The sequence below is a fragment of the Plecotus auritus genome (genome assembly GCF_963455305.1).
Source record: "Plecotus auritus genome assembly, chromosome: 6".
Taxonomy (NCBI): domain Eukaryota; kingdom Metazoa; phylum Chordata; class Mammalia; order Chiroptera; family Vespertilionidae; genus Plecotus; species Plecotus auritus.
Window position 1 is genome coordinate 163,923,864 of NC_137773.1, and position 19,671 is coordinate 163,943,534.

The following is a 19,671-nucleotide window of genomic DNA, read 5'->3' on the forward strand; positions in this document are numbered from 1 at the left end:
CTGACTGTGCAGAACCTGAGGCAGGGGACCACGGGGTGAGGCATTGCAAAGGCCCACCACTGACCCAGGCTGTGTATTTCCAACATGGAGTAATCAGTCTCCCATGGATGAACAAACACTGGTGTGCACAGAGGTGTGGGCATTTCCCCCCATTTCTGTTGGTTAATACATTCCTGTCTTTCACTGTGGAATTATACTGGCTTAGAAATTGACAAGTCTGTCTCTCTTAAAAAATGCAGCACATACTTTCAACCATAAAAGCAGAAACCCAGCTGATTCCTGTCCCAGTGAGTTTTAAGAGCTGATTGAAAATATCCAAAGAAATAGCTCTCAATGTTCAGCTTAATGCATAGGAGTGGAGAAAAGCAAGGGAGGGGGAATGTCAGGGGCCTTCAAGGTAAGAGGAGGACAAAGGAGTCCTGTCCTTTGTTTACTCTAAGATAGGAAATGCAGCAAAATAGAATGGATGCCTGTAGACATCCCTTTCCCTCTGCCTCTCCTCAAAGTCATGACCCCAACCAACTGCTTATCAGAATGCTGCTGCCTCCATGTATCCCAATACATTTTCTTTAAGCACATCGATTGTTTTACTAATAGGAATTCTCATAATCTTCAGCCAGCATCCCTTCACTGGGATCAGTAGAATAGGAACTTAAAAAAGAATGGTGTGGTGGACAGAATAACACCCCATCCTAATCCCTAGATGCTCATGTCCTAATCCCTAGGACATGTGACTATTTTATTAATATGGCAAAGGGGACTTTGCAGATGTTGTTAAGAATGTTGAGATGGGGTGATTATCTCAGAATTATTCAGGTGCATCCAAAGTAATTATAAGGGTCCCTATAGGGAAAGAGGGAAGCAGGAAGGTCACTCAGAGATGTGATGACAGAAGCAGAGGTCAGAGAAGTTTTGAGATGCTACAGTGCTGGCTCTAAAACACAGGAAGGGGCAGTGAGCCAAGGAATATACATAGTTTCTAGGAGCTAGAAAAGAAGAAAACAGATGCTCCCCTAGAGCCTTCAGAAGGAATGCAATTACTTTTGTAGTAATTTGTTATGACAGCAATAGGAAACTAATATGAATGCATAAGTTCCTGATTAAATTATTGACATGCTGAATTCAGAGTAATAAAGCAAGGGTACTGAAGGAACTCTGAAGAAAATAGTGGATCTGGTGCCTTAAAAATAAAAATAAAAACAGTGTCTGTAGAAGCTATAGGAAGGAGGCCCTCACCTATAATCATGAAAAATATTTCTGGAGGGAAAAGACCTTTTTTTCTTCAGGTGCCTCCACTATTTTTAGGAACTGGTAGAAACAATTTTAAGGGATGCAGGAATTATTAATAACCATTTCCTGCTGAACTGCATTGAACTGTTCAGACATGCTTCTACTTAAGCCACCACTGTGTCCATTACTGCACAAGCAAGTGCCCACTGAGCTTTGAAAGCTTTTGACTAAAGCATGACCCCAACAGAAAGCTTCTATTTTTTATGCTTGTGTTTTCCCCACTCCGAAAGGAAGACTGTTTTCAAATACAGAGTGACTGTCCATTAGCTAGAGACAATGTGATGTCATCATGCCATAGAGAAATAAAGGGTCTTTGTTTTCTCAAAGAGACTTCTAATGGCCATTGTGAAGAATCTATACATTTAGCTTCCTTCCTTCCCCTAAAAAAAAAAAAAAAAAAAAGCTAGATTAAAGACTACTGTTTGCAAGATTCAAGACTACTGTTTGGGTGCTGCTGATTCTGACACCAGCCTCTTCATCCAGTTGTCTCCTTGACTTGACCTGTCTGAGGGGCCCATCATACTGATCTCATTGGACACTTCCAATGATTCCTTCCCTCCTGCATCAAACTCCTGTGCCTGGCCTAGATGCTTCTTCATAAACAGCCCCATATGGGCAACCTAATCACCCACCACAGAGAGTTCCCTACCTATACAGTTGTTCAGCCAATAGGCAACTCAAATTTCATTTTCTCATAGAAACGATATTTTACAAGGTGCTGAGATGACAAAACCAGCCTGCAAGAAGCCAATAAACCTCTAATGTATTAATACTAATCCTACTATATCCACATCATAGTCCCCTGCCCCTGACCCCAAAGGGAATGTCAGCAAGAGTTCTCACTTGGAAGGAACCAAGATGGCGGCATAGGTAAACACCTAAACTGCTGCCTCGCACAACAATTTCAAAACTACAACTAAAAGACAAAACGGACATCATCCAGAACCACAGGAAGGCTGGCTGAGTGGAAATTCTACAACTAGAAAGACAGAGAAAAGCACACTGAGACTCAGAGGAGCTGCAGGAGGCAGAGGTACTGAGGCGCGGGCATGCGGAGAGGGCTGGCAACTGAGTACATGGCTGGCTTTCTCAAGCAGGAGGGAGAGAAAAGGTCCCGACTGCACTGAACTCCAGTTCCAGGCGAGACTCTGGGGACCCAGACTCATTCGGGGAGAAACTGGACTGTCTGGCAGCAGGCAGAACTCGAGGGTGGCTTTCTCTCAGAGGTGCTTGACACTGAGACAGGGGCCTATTAGGGCAGGGCTGATGGGAAACCAATGCTGTCTGCTCCGCCCTGAGACTCCGTCCCATCCAAGCTGAGCACAAAGGCTCTTACAAGTCTTGTCTCATAAGGGTGTCTCCAGCACAGAAGTTCTCCCAGCATAGACACAGCTGATCCTCACAGCTAATTGGCCTGGAGGTCAATTCCTCCCAGTGATACCAACAACAAAAAAGGCTTAACTACAACAAGACTGTGCACACAGCCACAAAGGGGTGCACCAAGAGTGTCCACCTCAGGTAACTGGGAAAGCTGAGCCACTGGGCCATATAGGACACCTAGCACACAAAGCCACTCTATCAACTCAGGGAAGCAGCCAAAATGCGGAGGCAAAGAAACAGATCACAAACGAAAGAAATGGAGGAAAGCAAATGACTGGATATAGAGTTCAAAATCACGGTTATAAGGTTTTTCAAGAATTTCCTAGAAAAGGCCGATAAATTTAGTGAGACCCTCAAGGATATGAAAAAGGACCAACTAGAAATTAAGCATACAATGACTGAAATAAAAAATATTATACAGAGATCTAACAGCAGACTAGAGGATCGCAAGAATCAAGTCAAAGATTTGAAATACAAAGAAGCAAAAAACACTCAACCGGAAAAGAAAAAAGAAAAAGGAACCCAAAAATATGAAGATAGTGTAAGGAGCCTCTGGGACAACTTCAAGCGTACCAACATCAGAATTATGGGGGTGCCAGAAGAAGAGAGAGGGCAAGATACTGAAAACATATTTGAAGAAATAATGACTGAAAACTTCCTCCACCTGGTGAAAGAAATAGACTTACAAGTCCAGGAAGCGCACAGAACCCCAAACAAAAGGAATCCAAAGAGGACCACACCAAGACACATCATAAATAAAATGCCAAGAGCAAAAGACAAAGAGAGAATATTAAAAGCAGCAAGAGAAAAACAGTTAGTTACCTACAAGGGAGCACCCATACGACTGTCAGCTGATTTCTCAACAGAAACTATGCAGGCCAGACGGGAGTGGCAAGAAATTTTCAATGTGATGAATATCAAGAACCTACAACCAAGATTACTCTACCCAGCAAAACTATCATTTAGAATTGAAGGGCAGATAAAGAGCTTCACAGAAAAGAAAAAGCTAAAGGAGTTCATCACCACCAAACCAGTATTATATGAAATGCTGAAAGGTATTCTTTAAGAAGAGGAAGAAGAAGAAAAATGTAAAGATAAAAATTATGAACAACAAATACATATCTATCAACAAGTGAATCTAAAAATCAAGTGAATAAAAAAGTCTGAGGAACAGAATAAACTGGTGACTATAATAGAATCAGGGGCATAGAATGGGAGTGGACTGACAATTCTTGGGCGGGGGGGAAAGGGTGTGGCGGGTGCGGGAAGAGACTGGACAAAAATCGTACACCTATGGATGAGGACAGTGCAGGGGTGGGGGGGGGGGTAAGGGCAGAGGGTGGGGTGGGAACCGGCTGGAGGGAAGCTATGGGGGAAAAAAGAGGAACAATTATAATAATCTGAACAATATAGATTTATTAAATTAAAAAAAAAAAAGAACAGCAAGAATTACAACAAATGGTCCGGTGGAAGGAACAAAACATATAAAAAACAAAACAACAACAAACATTTTAATTTTAATAATTCCCTATTGAAATATAATTTTTCTCCCTAAAATCATTCTTATTTCTATTAAAGAATCAAATTAAGACCAATTTATCTATTGTATTAAGTCTAGTTTCATTTTGGCCTTATCTGCAAAACACAAGGTTAGCAATTGACCGCCTTTGCTGGAATTTCATGATTGAGTCTCAATGTGCCCCTCAGGGCAGAGAAGCCAAGCCATCCAGATGCTATCAGGCCTGCCTGCAATATCTGCAGGGTTAGGCGAATTCTTCACCAAGATCTATACCTGTAGTGGCTCCACCACGGCCCATACCCCAAGCCTCAAGGCTCACCATAAATATGGCTCAGTGGTTGAGTGTCGACCTATGAATCAAGAGGTCATGGTTCAATTCCTGGTCAGGGTACATGCCCGTGTTGTGGGCTTGATTTTCAGTGTGGGGCATGCAGGAGGCAGCTGATCAATGATTCTCTCTCATCATTGATGTTTTTATCTCTCCCTCCCTCTCCCTTCCTCTCTGAAATCAATAAAAATATTTTTTTAAATTTAAAAAAAAAAAAGAGTTCTCACTTGGATTGCTAAGTATATTCCTTACTTACTAGGATTACTTCTTAGGGGCTGGAGGTAAGATGAAAAAGCAATGTTATGAATTAATTCCAAATTTTCTAACTAAAAAGGAAATTGCAAAAAATACACCCCCTGGTCCACATCAACGGGTGGCCATCATGCTCCTGGGAGGTTAAAGCATGGATTTGACTTGGGTTTAGATGAGGTAAGGCCAGGGGCCTTTCCTAGGCACTGTAACTTAATATTGTACCGAAACACACAAATAAGAACATTCTTCTATAACTTCGTTGCTGGAAAAAGAAAGCTGTCATTTGAATCTAATCATTTACTGTGTGACTCAGAAATAAAGAACTGTTTATTTGAATTTCCCCTCACCCCCAACCTCTGTCAGGGAGTGTGTGTGATTGTTTTCATGTGGAGGAATTAGCCAGTAGCAACAACTATTCCTATCAAGTTCTCTCCCAGGTTCCATCCTTTCTTTCCCTTTGGTTATGATGCTTAATCATTCTAAGTCACAGCACATGTAGTTTTAGATCTGCCAGGTAGCCTCTTTTTGTACAATTCTAAATTCTCTGCATTCTTTAAAGCCTGTCCCAGTCCTCCCTAAGTTTTTCCCTCTCTTCTCTAGCTGTGGTTGACAATTATTCTACAAACCCACCACTCTTCTCTTTCCATGGGAACAACATTCTCCTTCTGGGGAATTCCTTGTTTTCCCACCTCTTGCCTCCCCACTCCCCTGCTGTGTTATCAGCAGGAATTAGTAAGATTCCATCTCCATGACCACAGTGAATGAACTTGATTCAACTGAAAACCTGCAGAATTTCCACACACTCATCACAGAGATTAGCCAGCACACCAAGCTCTCCTAAGAACCGTGAACTGAAGCTGCTGTGATGAGCCTTCTTCCTTCCTGGTCACAAACTGTGTGGAATAATCCTCCTGTGCCAGAGACTGGCTGGATTAAATCAATCTGCTTTGTGAAGAAAACCAACCTGCAGTAGAACAGAGCTGAGAAGCAGAGAGGGGAGATAAGCTAGATAAGATAGTCATTCTAAAGGTCAACTTTACACTGACCTTCTAGTAGTTTACCTACAGAAACCATTTTCCTCATGCAAAGGGTTGAGTGTTTGTGACTTACCAAGTACAGTCCTGGCTTCTACCAGCCCCTTTTCACAAACCTCAATTTTCACATGGCCCGCACCGTTAGTTAGTACTTTACGGCCACACTATGCCTTTGCAAACTCATGGCTTCTCTCACAGACTTTGTTCCCTAATTGGATTGTGTGTGTGACTTGAGAGCAGGTAGCCTAACTTAAATTTAGCAGAAATGCTTATCATCACGGGAGGAAGCTCAGGAAATATTTAGTGGTTGATTAATAGAACTTCCTGAACAGATGTGTTGCATGTTTATCAGATATTATCAGATATCATTAGCTCAGTGGGATACATGCAAAAAGAACTCAAGAGTCAGTAGATTCAAGCTTTGTTTCTTCCTTCATCTTGTTGGCATTGTTTAAGTTGCTTCATCTTTCTGATCTTCAGTTTCCTCTTTATATTTTAGATAGGAATAATAATGTATTGGTCATGACATTTTCAGTTGCAAGGCACATAAATGCAATTTAATTTGGATTAAGCAAAAAAGGACTTTTTATTCTTATATAATTTAAAGAGTAGCAGAGTAAGCAGACCTTAAGGAATAGCTGGATATGGGTAAAGAAATAATACCAAATTCTTCCTCTCTTAGCTCTAATTTTCTTTCTCTTGTCATGCCTTATTAGTAGATAGGGGTCCTCAACTGGCAAAAGCCACATGTCCATTTACCACAAAAATCTGTTCTTTCAAGATCAGATATCTCCAAAAGTGCTTTGTGTACACAAATGACCATCTGAATATCAGTATTAAAATGTCAAATCAGAAATGACACTGGTCACTGTCTGAAACATCTTTTAATATTATAATCATTCAAATAAAATCACACATATTGTAGCAAAAATTCCTTAAAACAGATTTACTATAATCAGGATTTTAAAACTCTCATCATAACTTGGATGCATAGCCCTTTGAATTTAAAAATACTCCTTTAGGGCCTAGAAACTTAGTGCCCTTAGTGAGGGTCTTGTCAATCCCCATTTGGTAACTGAAGGACATCAAGATGTAGCTAATTCAATAATGTCACACAGACAACCAGAGCGAAGGCAGGACAAGGATTAAGGATTTTCTGCTTTCCAGACAGCTCAGGGCGGTGAGAAGGCCAATATAACAAAAGCAAGTTGACACAGAGTAGAGAATTTCCTCCTAGGACACAAGAGCATCAGGGCTATGGGATTTCTTTCACCAATAGATAACGTCTCCCTTGAGTTTCATACCAAAATCGTGACCCTGCCATTTCTGGAGAAACTCAATACAACTCCCATCTTCATTCTTTTATGCCATTGAATACAACTCCCATCTTCATTCTTTTATGCCATTGAATCTTCGATAGCTACCTAATAATCATTAAAGTATACTATTTACCATAATTACTGTGATTTTTAGAATCCTCACTTCAGGAATCATCTTTTGACTGACTTCATCTTCCCAACCAAAGCACACACATAGGAATTTATTTGTTCTTTTCAGGGATGAGGATGGTACGTGAGTCATGTTTAGCCTTTTGGGAAGTGTGGAAAAGGATGAGGTGTTTCCGCTTGCTTCATTACTACACAGATTTCTGTTTCTTTGAGAAATTTATGAATTTCTGGCATTTCTGAAGAAATATATCTGGTTTGCTATTACTGATGCAGTGAGAGGATGGAGAGGGTATTGAGGAGAATGGAATTAACCTGCTTAAAATAGACTTATTCCTTGAACGTCAGCCAGCCTACGCACCAATATGAAACAAATTATTTATTATTCTCAAGAAAGCCCTGGGTCCTTTCTTCCTCTGAAATGCTGTGCTTCTTACCACTATGATCCATTTACCTTCACAACTCTGTTAAACATTCTACTTCTCAATCAAAAGACTTCTGAAATTCTAAATGTCAAAGTTTTTTTTTCTTAGTAGCCTCTGGGAGCTAAAATCCAGCCATTACTAAGAGATTCCCACCTGGTTGGAGAACTGGCATGGTTTAATTTTCCTCAAACATATCTTTTTGTTGATTTGTACTTGAAAAATCCTTGCAAGTATCTATGGCAAATAAAATGTTTGTTTTGAAACTTTAAACACTAGGAACGCTCTGAGGTTTTCCCAGGCCACTTCTTATCAAATCCATCTTAGCCTTACTTGATTATAATGGGCATACAAATACACAATGCTATTACTAGCACCATTGAAAGTAATCCCTGTTACTAAGCATGCATCACATCTGCCTTGCTAACTTTCCCATAACAACAGGTATCAATATCACTCAATAATAGGATCTTCTCACACAAAGAGCAACCGTCATAAGTATTTGTCTTTGTCATTAATTTCTTGTGGATTTTGATGCTTCCATTAGTTCTTTTTGTCAGATGAATGATATAGATCTCTTTTTTGCCCCAGATCTAGAATTGATCTCTGAATCCACAGATAATTGTGTCTCTCTAATTGTACCCTTTCCTGCCAGATGACTCATAAGATTGGCTGGGAATGACTGTTGCTGGTATAAAAAAATAGACTGGAACGCGGCTAAAGCTTGTCCTTGCTCAAATGCCCACAAACCTAGAGCTCAGAGCGAGGTGCTCCCCTTTCTCTAAAGCACTGTTTCTTATACCTTGTGGAATATTAGAATCTCCATGGGAGCTAAGAAAGCCAACAAACAACAATAACAATAAAAACAATAAAACCCTGCCTAGGTGACATCCCAGATCAGTTAAGTCGGAATCTTACGGCCACTGAAAATCACTGTTCTACAGTTTTAAGCAGTCACATTGCCCAGGACTCACTGCATTTTCAAAATCTGGGTTTATTTATTGTTTGAATGAGCAGAGCAAATCTGCAAAATGCCAGCCTGCCATACTGAAGCAGTGGTTTCCTAATAGGGATGCTTTTGCATTATACAACGAGCTTAACTTTTTGTGATCAGATTTGGTTCACGATAATTTTTAATAATTATTTTTTTATGTTTGTCAAATCTATTCCATGCTCACAAAGAAGTTCCAGATCTGGTTTGGCAAATATTACAAACCCTTTGCCAATCGTCAATGACTAAATTGCCATTCTGTATTATATGTTAGTCTTTGTGAACAAGTTAAATGTGAATTAGCTCCTCAAAGATAAATCTACTGTCTATTTTTGAACATATTGAACTTCTAAGTCTGAAAGAGCCAGAGACCAAAGTATGGTAAATTCATCACTGGAAAAGACCCTACCCTTTCAGGACCTGGTGGTGAAATAGTCTTTCTTCTGATTCGTGGACTTTGCTGAACTACTTAAATCTCAACTTCAATGATGTCCTTTTCTTCACATAAGCGCATATCTAATAAATCACTATGAATGAATGAAGAAGTAAAAAGCTAAGTAACTTTGACATGTCCTTAAAGACCATCCTGGGATGTACAGCTACAAACTCCATTTTCCAGACCCTAGTTATTTTTGTGAACCAGTCAAATCTTTTCCTAATCAGACATATGTTTTTGTGAGAAGAGGCACCATGCTTTATGTTGGCTGTCCTCTATTAATGCAGAATATTTGTCATATAAACTCACCAAGGAACTCTAGGCCAAGTGTTTTCGATTTATGAAGTCTTAGATGTGGTCTACAATAGGTTAATTACTCTTGGGAGCAAACTGCTTGCATAGAGATGAAAGCAATGCTAAATATTTATTGGCACTAGTGAAATAACTCAGAATAATGTAAGGTAATTTCTTCTAAGGCTGTGGTCTCTCAGAGTTGAGAAATAATCCCTTTTCTTGGGGAAAGGATATAAATTGGTGTCAACTTGAGAAATATAATTTCTTAAAGCAAGAATTATTTTGAAGTATAGAAACAAGCTAGATGAAAAACAGGAAGATAAGGGGAAAAATGTAGGATGACTAGTCCAACCAGAAATAAAAACTTAATCTAAATGAGGACAACTTAATATTGGTGCAAAGATGGATAAATAGACTAAACAGAGTCCCCAAATAGACTAGTACATATAAGTATACTGAATATATGACAGAACTTACTCTATGGCTACTGGGGAAAGGATAAAATATTAAATAATTGTAAGACAATGGGTGATCAAAAACAAACAAACAAACAAACAAAAAAGAAATCGGGTTCATATCTCACACAATTAATTAATTGACACCCCAAAATTAATTCTAAATAGGTTAACAACTTAGAAGTGAAAGAAAAATTTTAAACTTATAGACAAAAATATATGTGAAAAAGTTCATGGCTTCAAGGTAGAGAAGGATTTCATAAAAAGATGCAAAAAAAACTTCCCAAAGTTTAAGAGAAAAGCATAATAAATTTAACCACATTGAAATTGACACCTTAAAAAATATACACACAAGCCTCAAGATGAGAGAAGATATTTGCAACAAATATAATTGACAAAGCTTTATAATTAAAAGTATATTAAGAACCTCTAAAATCAATAATAAAAAACAAACAACTTACTATAAAATGGGCAAAAGACAGGAACACACATTTCAAAAGAAAGATAACACAAGTGGCCAATTACAATAAGAAGGTGCTGAGTGTTATTACTAACTAGAGGCCCAGTGCACGAAATTCGTGCACGGGGGGGGGGGGTCCCTCAGCCCAGCCTGCACCCTCTCCAATCTGGGACCCCTCGAGGGATGTCCGACTACCCGTTTAGGCCCAATCCCACTGGGATTGGGCCTAAACGAGTAGTCGGACATCCCTCTCACAATCCAGGACTGCTGGCTCCCAACTGCTCGCCTGCCTGCCTTCCTGATTGCCCCTAACCGCTTCTGCCTGCCAGCTTGATCACCCCCTAACCATTCCCCTGCCAGCCTGATTGATGCCTAACTGCTCCCCTGCCAGCCTGTTTGCCCCTAACTGCCTTCCCCTGCAGGCCTGGTCACCCCTAACTGCCCTCCCCTGCAGGCCTGGTCCCCCACAACTGCCCTTCCCTGCAGACCCAGTCACCCCCAACTTCCCCCCTCTGCTGGCCGGGTCACCCCTAACTGCCCTCCCCAGCAGGCTTGATCGCCCCCAACTGCCCTCTCTTGCAGGCCTGGTCCCTCCCAACTGCCCTCCCCTGCTGGCCTGATCGCCCACAACTGCCCTCCCTTGCAGGCCTGGTTCCTCCCAACTGCCCTCCCCTGCTGGCCATCTTGTGGTGGCCATCTTGTGACCACATGGGGGCAGCCATCTTGTGTGTTGGAGTGTTGGTCAATCTGCATATTACCCTTTTATTAGATAGGATAGAGGCCTGGTGCATGGGTGGTGGCCAGCTGGTTTGCCCTGAAGGGTGTCCCAGATCAGGGTGGGGGTTCCCTTGGGGTATGGGGCGGCCTGGGTGAGGGGCCTGTGGTGGTTTGCAGGCCAGCCATGCCCCCCGGCGACCCAAGCAGAGGCCCTGGTATCTGGGATTTATTTATCTTCTACAATTGAAATTTTGTAGCCTGGAGTGGAGCCAAGCCTTCTGCTCGCTCTGAGGCAGCAGCCATTTCTGTTGGGATTTATGTATCTTCTATAATTGAAACTTTGTAGCATAGAGTGGAGCCCTGGGCCTGCAAGGGCAGGTGGAAAGCTTGGCTTCCTCCATTGCCAGGGAAACCCAAGCCTCCTTCCTGCTCTCTGTGCCTGCAGCCATCTTGGTTGGGTTTATTTGCATATTCCCTCCTGATTGGCTGGTGGGCGTGGCTGGTGGATGTGGCTTGTGGGTGTAGCAGAGGTACAGTCAATTTGCATATTACTCTTTTATTAGATAGGATAAGAAAATGCAAAATTAAAAAGCAGCAAATTAAACCACTGATTGACAAAGAGTAAAGTCTGATTATACCAAGTATTGAGAAGACAGTGAGTCAATGGGAAATACTGTCCATTGACTGTAGGAATGTAAATGAGGAAATCACTTTGGAGAATGACTTAAATAATCTAGCTGGCCAGCGTGGCTTGGTTGAGCTTCATCCTATGAACCAGGAGGTCACGGTTGGATTCCCAGTCAGAGCACATGCCCAGGTTGCTGGCTTAATCCCCAGTAGGGGGTGTGTAGGAGGCAGTTGATCAATGATTCTCTCTCATCATTGATGTTTTATCTCTCTCTCTCCCCCTTCCTCTCTGAAATCAATAAAAATATATTGAAAAAAATCTAATAAATTTCAACATGTATAGATTCTATAACCGCAGCAATTCTATCTGTAGAGACAAACTTATCACACTGTATACAAAGACATGTAAAAATATGAATAATGGAATTGTTTATAACAAAAAAAAATGAAACCAGCTTAAATCTCTATAGACTTTAGTACTAATAGATACATTATAGCTATGGACTATTATATAACAGTTGAAATAAAGGAGCTATAAGCTATAGCTGTTCATATTAATACAAATAAATCCCAAATACCTAATACTCTATGAAAAAAGGCAAGGAATAATATAGTCACTTTGATTGAATACTCTTTAAACTCTTAAAAACAGGTAAAATGAAATGATGTATTATTTACTGGTATTTACATAAATAGAACACTATGAAGAAAAGCAGGAGCATGACTAATGACATTCAGGATATTAATTATCTCTAGAAAGAGAGAGTAGGAGGAACCAATCAGCTACATATACCCAGGGAGCTTTAAGGCTATGTTGTCTTAGGCTGGGTGATTGATTCAGTGTTCATTTTATCTCTATCTTTTAAATTATACATACATGGTATCTGTACTCTTATCCAAATGATATATTTTAAAGTACAAAAAACAAAGACTATAGATATCATGCTATCTCATGGCACGTTTCACATCCTAACTTTCTGATGTCTTTGTAAACTAGGAAACTGGACTGGATTGATTAAATTTCATTTCCGAGTGACATTCAGAATGAACTGCCCTGTGTTAATAGATGAGGAGGTTGGTTCCTGTTACCCAGGCTATAAATAGACAAGTAAAGGTTATTTTGAGAGGACAATAATGCCCAAGATTGGAAATATTTATTTTAAAAGGTTTCCTTTGGAGTTTGTTCTTTTAGCATAACCTTGTCCTCAAAATTCCCCAGAGGATAAGGCCCCCATACAGGCCCTTCCCAACATTCTATGAGTTTGTCTATGTCACCTTGCACCTTACTGGGTATCATGACCATGCTGGTTTCCCATGGCTGGCCTTCAACTTATTGTTTAGTTGTTATCATCACTATCCTCATATTCTTTGCCTTTATTAGACAGAATCAAAATTGAACATTCAATTATTAAACAAAGACTTTCTAAAGCAACACTCATAATTCTGCTCTAATTAAGGAATCAAGTATGACACCAAATCTTTTTCTCAGGGACCACATGTGATGGGACCGCATAAAACAATAAAAAAATCTTAAGAAAGTACTGAACTGTGGGAAAAATTCAAGGGCAAAAAAAAATGGTATTTTTTAAGTAACTTTATTGGTGATCATTGATGTACAATAACTTATACCTATTTAATGTATAATTGGAAGTATTTTGACATTTGCATACATCCCTGGGAGTAATATCATAATCAAGATAAGCATTTTATCACCCTTACAGATACCCTCATGCCTCTTTGTGATCCATACCTCCCTTTACCCCTCCAGGATTTGCTTAATTTTCATTTTCTGGAATTTATATATTAGCTTGCATTTTAAAGAATTTTATATAGATGGAATCGTATAGTGTACATTCTTTAGGGAGGGGGAGTCTGGCTTATTTCACTCAGCATAATGATTTTGAAATCCAGTTGTATTGTTTTGTGTATCAATAAGTTCTTCCTTTTCTATTCCTGAATAGCATTCTCCTCTATGGGTATATCAAAATTTGTTTATCTTTTCAGAAAGGATATAATATTATTCCAAATTTCCCAGTCTTCAAAGTTTTAGAATAGCAGGGGGGGAGTGGGGGGGAGACTGTCAACATAATTACACAGGTGTATCTAGCTTTTGCTTTCAGTGACTCAGTGATTTCAAACTCTTTACTCCTCTCCTCACTATTTCTGGGTATCTTTAGAGGGTGCTTTGCATAAGCTCATCAACATTTGCACTTTTGTTAAGCATCTTCCACAACTCTACCAGGCATTCATACTGTTGCACAGGGCAGCTGCCCAGTACAGGTGAAGGCCCGGAGACCTAAAGATGCCCATTTCCATGAAATTCCCCTGTAACCAGCAAAGTATTATAGTCTGTTTTGAAATCAATGTCTAATCAAGGGTCCTCAAACTACGGCCCGCGGGCCACATGCGGCCCCCCGTGGACATTTATCCGGCCCGCCGGGTGCCGCTGCCTGTCCTGCTTAGCAGCTGACTGGTCCCAGGCCCGCAGTGTGCATAGGAATTTGTTCATAGTTTTTTTTTTTTTGGTTTTTTTTTTAAACTATAGTTCGGCCCTCCAATGGTCTGAGGGACAGTGAACTGGCCCCCTGTTTAAAAAGTTTGAGGACCCCTGGTTGAATTTACATTTCACCTACTAGAAGGAACTTAAAGTTGTCAATTCAATGCATTCACAGTTAGATGTTTTGTTCCACTCATCCCTGCCCTTTTTATAAACCTAGGCTTGCATCTAATTTCCACAGGGTTTCCAGTCTCTCCTCTCAAATCCCCATATTATCTGGGAGCAAAGTCTGAAGAGTAGGTTATCGGAGACTCAGGGGTTCTTCTCAGAGACTTGGAATTTTTCTCCTCTGCTGATGGAAGCTTCAGTACTGTGTCACATCTGTCATGCAAAGCTCCTTCCTCCCTTACTGTTAATTCTAGGAAAAAGCTCCTTGGTTTTCATTCACATGGCCTTCTGGTATACAGCCCATCCCAGATTGTCATATATACTCAGATACATAAAATTCCAGTGTTGAGTTCCTCAAAATATTATCAGAAATATACGAATACAGAAAAAATAAGCTTATTTGAATTTGCTGCAGTTGGAGGGCACACCACCTTGGTAGGATTTTATAAGTAGCTCAGAGGAGAAGCTAGAAATGAGAGCTATTCATAGCACTTTGGGGTCTGGACTTAAGCAGTCTAAGGGGTGCCTTTCAAGGTAAGTAACTGACTAGAACTGGGCGAAATTATTCTATAATAGTTTAGAATTAGTTGTCAGTCAGGCAAGACCCTTGAACATGATGATAGACACATTTTTGTTTGCTAAGCAAGCTATTTGCCCAGAAGACTGCTGTCTCTGATAAATTGATCTGTAGGAATTTCCTCAAGCAAACAGTGAAGTTATTTATTAGTTTACAGTTTTATCTTTCCTGGACAACATTTTCCTGAAAAAACACACCACTAAGTCATGTTGACATAGGTCAGGGGTCGGCAAACTGCGGCTCGCGAGCCACATGCGGCTCTTTGGCCCCTTGAGTGTGGCTCTTCCACAAAATACCACGGCCTGGGCGAGTCTATTTTGAAGAAGTGGTGTTAGAAGAAGTTTAAGTTTAAAAAATTTGGCTCTCAAAAGAAATTTCAATCGTTGTACTGTTGATATTTGGCTCTGTTGACTAATGAGTTTGCTGACCACTGACATAGGTGATTAAAAGTCTTATGCAAGTTATATTGACATAGAAGTACTCAGGTCTCACTTGCTTAGACCCAAACTTGGTCTCACACTTAATAAAAATGACTCCTTGTAAGTTCTACCCCCTAAACACCTTAGAAATGCCAGGGAGTATTTTTGTGTAATAGGGTATCAGAGAATGATTTTCAGAGCAATTGATAACCTAAAGTGAGCCTTGAAAAATGGGCAGGCTATAGAAAAATGGAGAAAAGCACAAAGGCAATTAGGGAGAGAGGAGAGTATGAATGGTGGCATTTGTGAAAAACAGAGAAGAGAAAAAAGTTTATAAGTCTGCATTTCTTAGTTTTGGTGAGTACATTAAAGCCATATTGTGATGGGCTTGGCATGCACAATTAAGAGTCACTATATCTCTATTTACATACTTATCATTAGGGCTTCCCAAGAACCTCAAAGTGTAGTGTAGCCTATCACTTATATACTGTCAAGCATACCTCAGATCACAATAAGACAGCCATGTTGTGGGGGGTAGGGTGGGGATGACTCTAGTAGTAAATTAAGATAAGTGGTAAATTAAGCACTTAATATCGTGCATGTAGCAGGCATTAAATAATTAATGGTTGATACTATTATTACTAGATTGTGCTAAGAGTTAAGAAGAGATTTTTGGTGGTATAGTATTGTAATCAGGCATGCAGGGATAGTTGGATCCCGTGGACACAAAGAACAATAGTGCAGCACAAATCTCACAATTTTATTAATAGCTGCATATGCCTTAGTGGACCAATACAGGGTTTTATGTGTAAAGGTATATTTGGAGCATGAATTTTAGGCCATTCTATGAAAAGAAAAAAGAAAGGAGTGGGCCGAAACCGGTTTGGCTCAGTGGATAGAGCGTCGGCCTGCGGACTGAAGGGTCCTGGGTTCGAATCCGGTCTGGGGCATGTACCTTGGTTGCGGGCACATCCTCAGTGGGAGGTGTGCAGGAGGCAGCTGATTGATGTTTCTCTCTCATTGATGTTTTTGGCTCTCTATCCCTCTCCCTTTCTCTCTGTGAAATATCAATAAAATATATTTAAAAAAAAAAAAAGAAAGGAGTGGGGGGTTAGTGAAAAGAATTACATTTATTGACCCACTTGGATATATAGTATCAGAGGTGAGAATTCTAGTTTGAAAAACCTCTGATGGGAACCCTTATTGACATTTTAATTTTCCGACCTAAGAAGAAATTGAACAAAAGCAGCATGAAACTTGCTTTGTTGTTTGTCTGTAAGAGCACAGTGACTACCCACTGGCAATTGTGAGCCAATCAATGTCTGTAAACTGACCAGTCAGATGAACTACCCCCACACTCTGGGGAAGAGCTAAGAAAAGTGGCAGAAGCATGCAAAGGAGACGGGATACCACTAAGTTTTCTGACCTCTACATTTTCCTATTTTTGTCGTCTGTACAAATTTACTTTGGGTGAGAATGTGGGTTTGGGGCTATATTAATGATATTTTCCAGAGACCTAGGAAACCCTAATCCTGCCCTGGGTATCAGCTTTCTTTCCGTGGGATTCCCAAAGGAGCTATATCCACAATGACTAATACATGGAAGGGACCAGGTTTACTATATTAATAACGGTGTAAGAATCTACTACCTAGAGTGGAAAACTCTACATTAAAAGTTGGATTGGCACATACAGTTTAGAATGAAGATTTCCTATCTCTTGCTAAGTCTACATCCTGAGAGTCTGTTGTTGATGGTTATACCGAGGAAAGAGATAAAATATATGGCGAGAACAATATGGCCATGTCGACATGAAATAGCTGGCTGGAAATTTCCCACACAGACATATGTACTAGGTAGAGTGAGCAGAAAAGAGGAACCTGCGTGTCATTTGCAGGACCTATTAAAGAAATATATTTTCCCACTAGAAATCATGACTCCTTCACATTCCAAGTTCTGAACAATTATACTAGTAATTGTTCTCCCACTGCAAATAACTAGGAAAGAAGTGAGCAGTGGAGCCAGGAAAGGGGTTGAAATGTATTTCTCCCTCCCAGAGCTTCAGGCAGAAGGAGAACTATGAGGAAGAAGGGTTGCTTCTTGCTTCATTATACTTACACCATTTTTCCTTATACTCAACCTGACCAGCCTGAGGCTACTGGTCTCCTTACAGCAGCTGGCCAACCAATTAAGGCCTAGGTGGAGGGACATCCTGGTGGTAGAGTTTAACCTTTTTATCAGCCGACTGTATCTGTAATTTCCAGTGTATAATAGAATGCTTAATCAGTCTTTGTTCAATTAAATGCATGAATGTCAACATGCATGTTCTTTCAGAACTACTGAATTGGTAATCAGGTATAGCTGCTCTCATTTGTAGGCATATATCACCTGAGTCATCTCTCACCGGGTGGGAAATGTGGCAGACTTTCTAACAACACCTTTTCCCTTGCCACCTTTCACTGAGATGCCATAAACGCTAAAATCTTACTTCCCCAAACTATTTTGCCCGTAGGGGTGGCCTTGAGACTCAGCGATGGCCAATGAGATGTAAGCAGAATCTGAAATGGCTTGACTCCTGTGAAAGAGGACAGATTTGCGTCACGCTTTCCCTCCCTCTTTTTGCTGCCTTGAGTGTAGACATTGGTCTAATACTTGGATGGCCATCTCATGCCCAAATCTGAAGGCAAGGCTGAGAGAGTCACACATGTCAGCACTGACACCTTCCAGCCAATCCCAGCAACTGCCTACATCTAACTTCACCACCACCTGAGGCAAAATAAGCCCCAAAGAACTTAAGCTAATAGGAGTTTACAATTACGTGTGGCCATTAACATTCTGGACTGTCCCAGCATTTATCTGGTAAGGAAACAGGAAAGTCTTGAAACTAAATCACCTGGATGGAAATTCACAGCTGAGTTAAAAATAATCACCATTTTTCTTTTTGCAATACAAACTTTTACAACCTGCATCTTTCTGACTTTCCCCAGGTGCATGAGACAAGGAAGATGGAAAGTAAGGCTGCTCTGGTCTTGTACTTGTAAGTTCAGAAACAAATGTAGAAAAATGATTCTTCATAGAGAAGAAAAAGCCAAGATTCATATTTCAAATGCTTGACTTTCCTCTGTACCCAGTACCTCAAGCCTTGAAGCTGGACTCCCCACTCAGATTTCATAGGCCCATGTGTCTGTTTCAAAAGCTGCTTTGTATTATTGCAACAATGAGGCTATGCACTATATTTCTTTTATATATTTAACTTGTTATATATATCTCCATTAAGAACACAACAGATTTACCAAAAAAGGTAATATCCTAATAAAAAAATATATCCTAAGGAGTTACAGTTTAGTCTAAGACAGCTGAGCTTAGCATTATAATTTTTCATATTCTTCTAGCTCATTATGCTTCCAGGCTACAGTTAAATATTGGAGTCCATTTACAAGCAAATAACTCTAGCAGTGGAGTCAACCAAACTTGAAACTGAATCCTGGTTCTATTTTATATAATGGTATGAGCTACCTGCAGCTAGCCCACTGGTTACATTAATAGATTATAACTTTGGACAACTAATTTAGTCTATCTGAATCTAAGTTTTCTCAGCTAGAAAAGAAATGACTAATATCTGTCAGCAAGGTGGTGGTAAGAAGTGGTGAGATCCAGCTGATAGAGAGCAGCAGCTATTACCACTATTAATTAGCATTTGGCAGATAAATATCCTTTTTTTTTCTGCATTACATTTTGCAGGAACTTACCACAGGGTCTTTCCCCACCCCGCACTCCGCTCCCCCTGGGATGACACAGGAGAGGAATGATAAACTGAACTACTACCTCAGGCCTCTAGTCCATGCCCTCAACATTCCTGGCAGCTGCTTAAGCCATTTGACCACGAACAATTTGGAAAACAGATTTATCTGGGTGTAGATGGTCTTTGCTACCCTCTCCCTAGGGTCCAAGGGGTTGGAAGGCTCAAAGTCAGAAGTGGAAGGGAGGTCATAACCAGTCCCTTTTGGAAATTGGGCTACAGATCCTTCGGAGGAAGTCAGAGCCTAGGAGTTCCCGAAAGAAGCCTTCTTCTTAACGACAGAGAGGAAAAGCAGATGTTGACTCACCCTCCCCTGCACGGCTAGCTCCCCTGCTCCTCTGTAGATTAAACAGCTGCACTCTTTGCTGGTTTATTGATCTTAAGTAAAGGGATTTTAGACAAGTTCTTTATCGGTACAACTTGTCCAAGCTGTCTAGTGTATGTCATAAAAGGGTGCCTGCCAGATTGTTTCACTGAATTATAAACCAAGCTGATTTCTTATCCTGACAACCAGAGAATAACAATTTCCAACACTTTTAAGCCACCCTAGTGAATATGAAATGC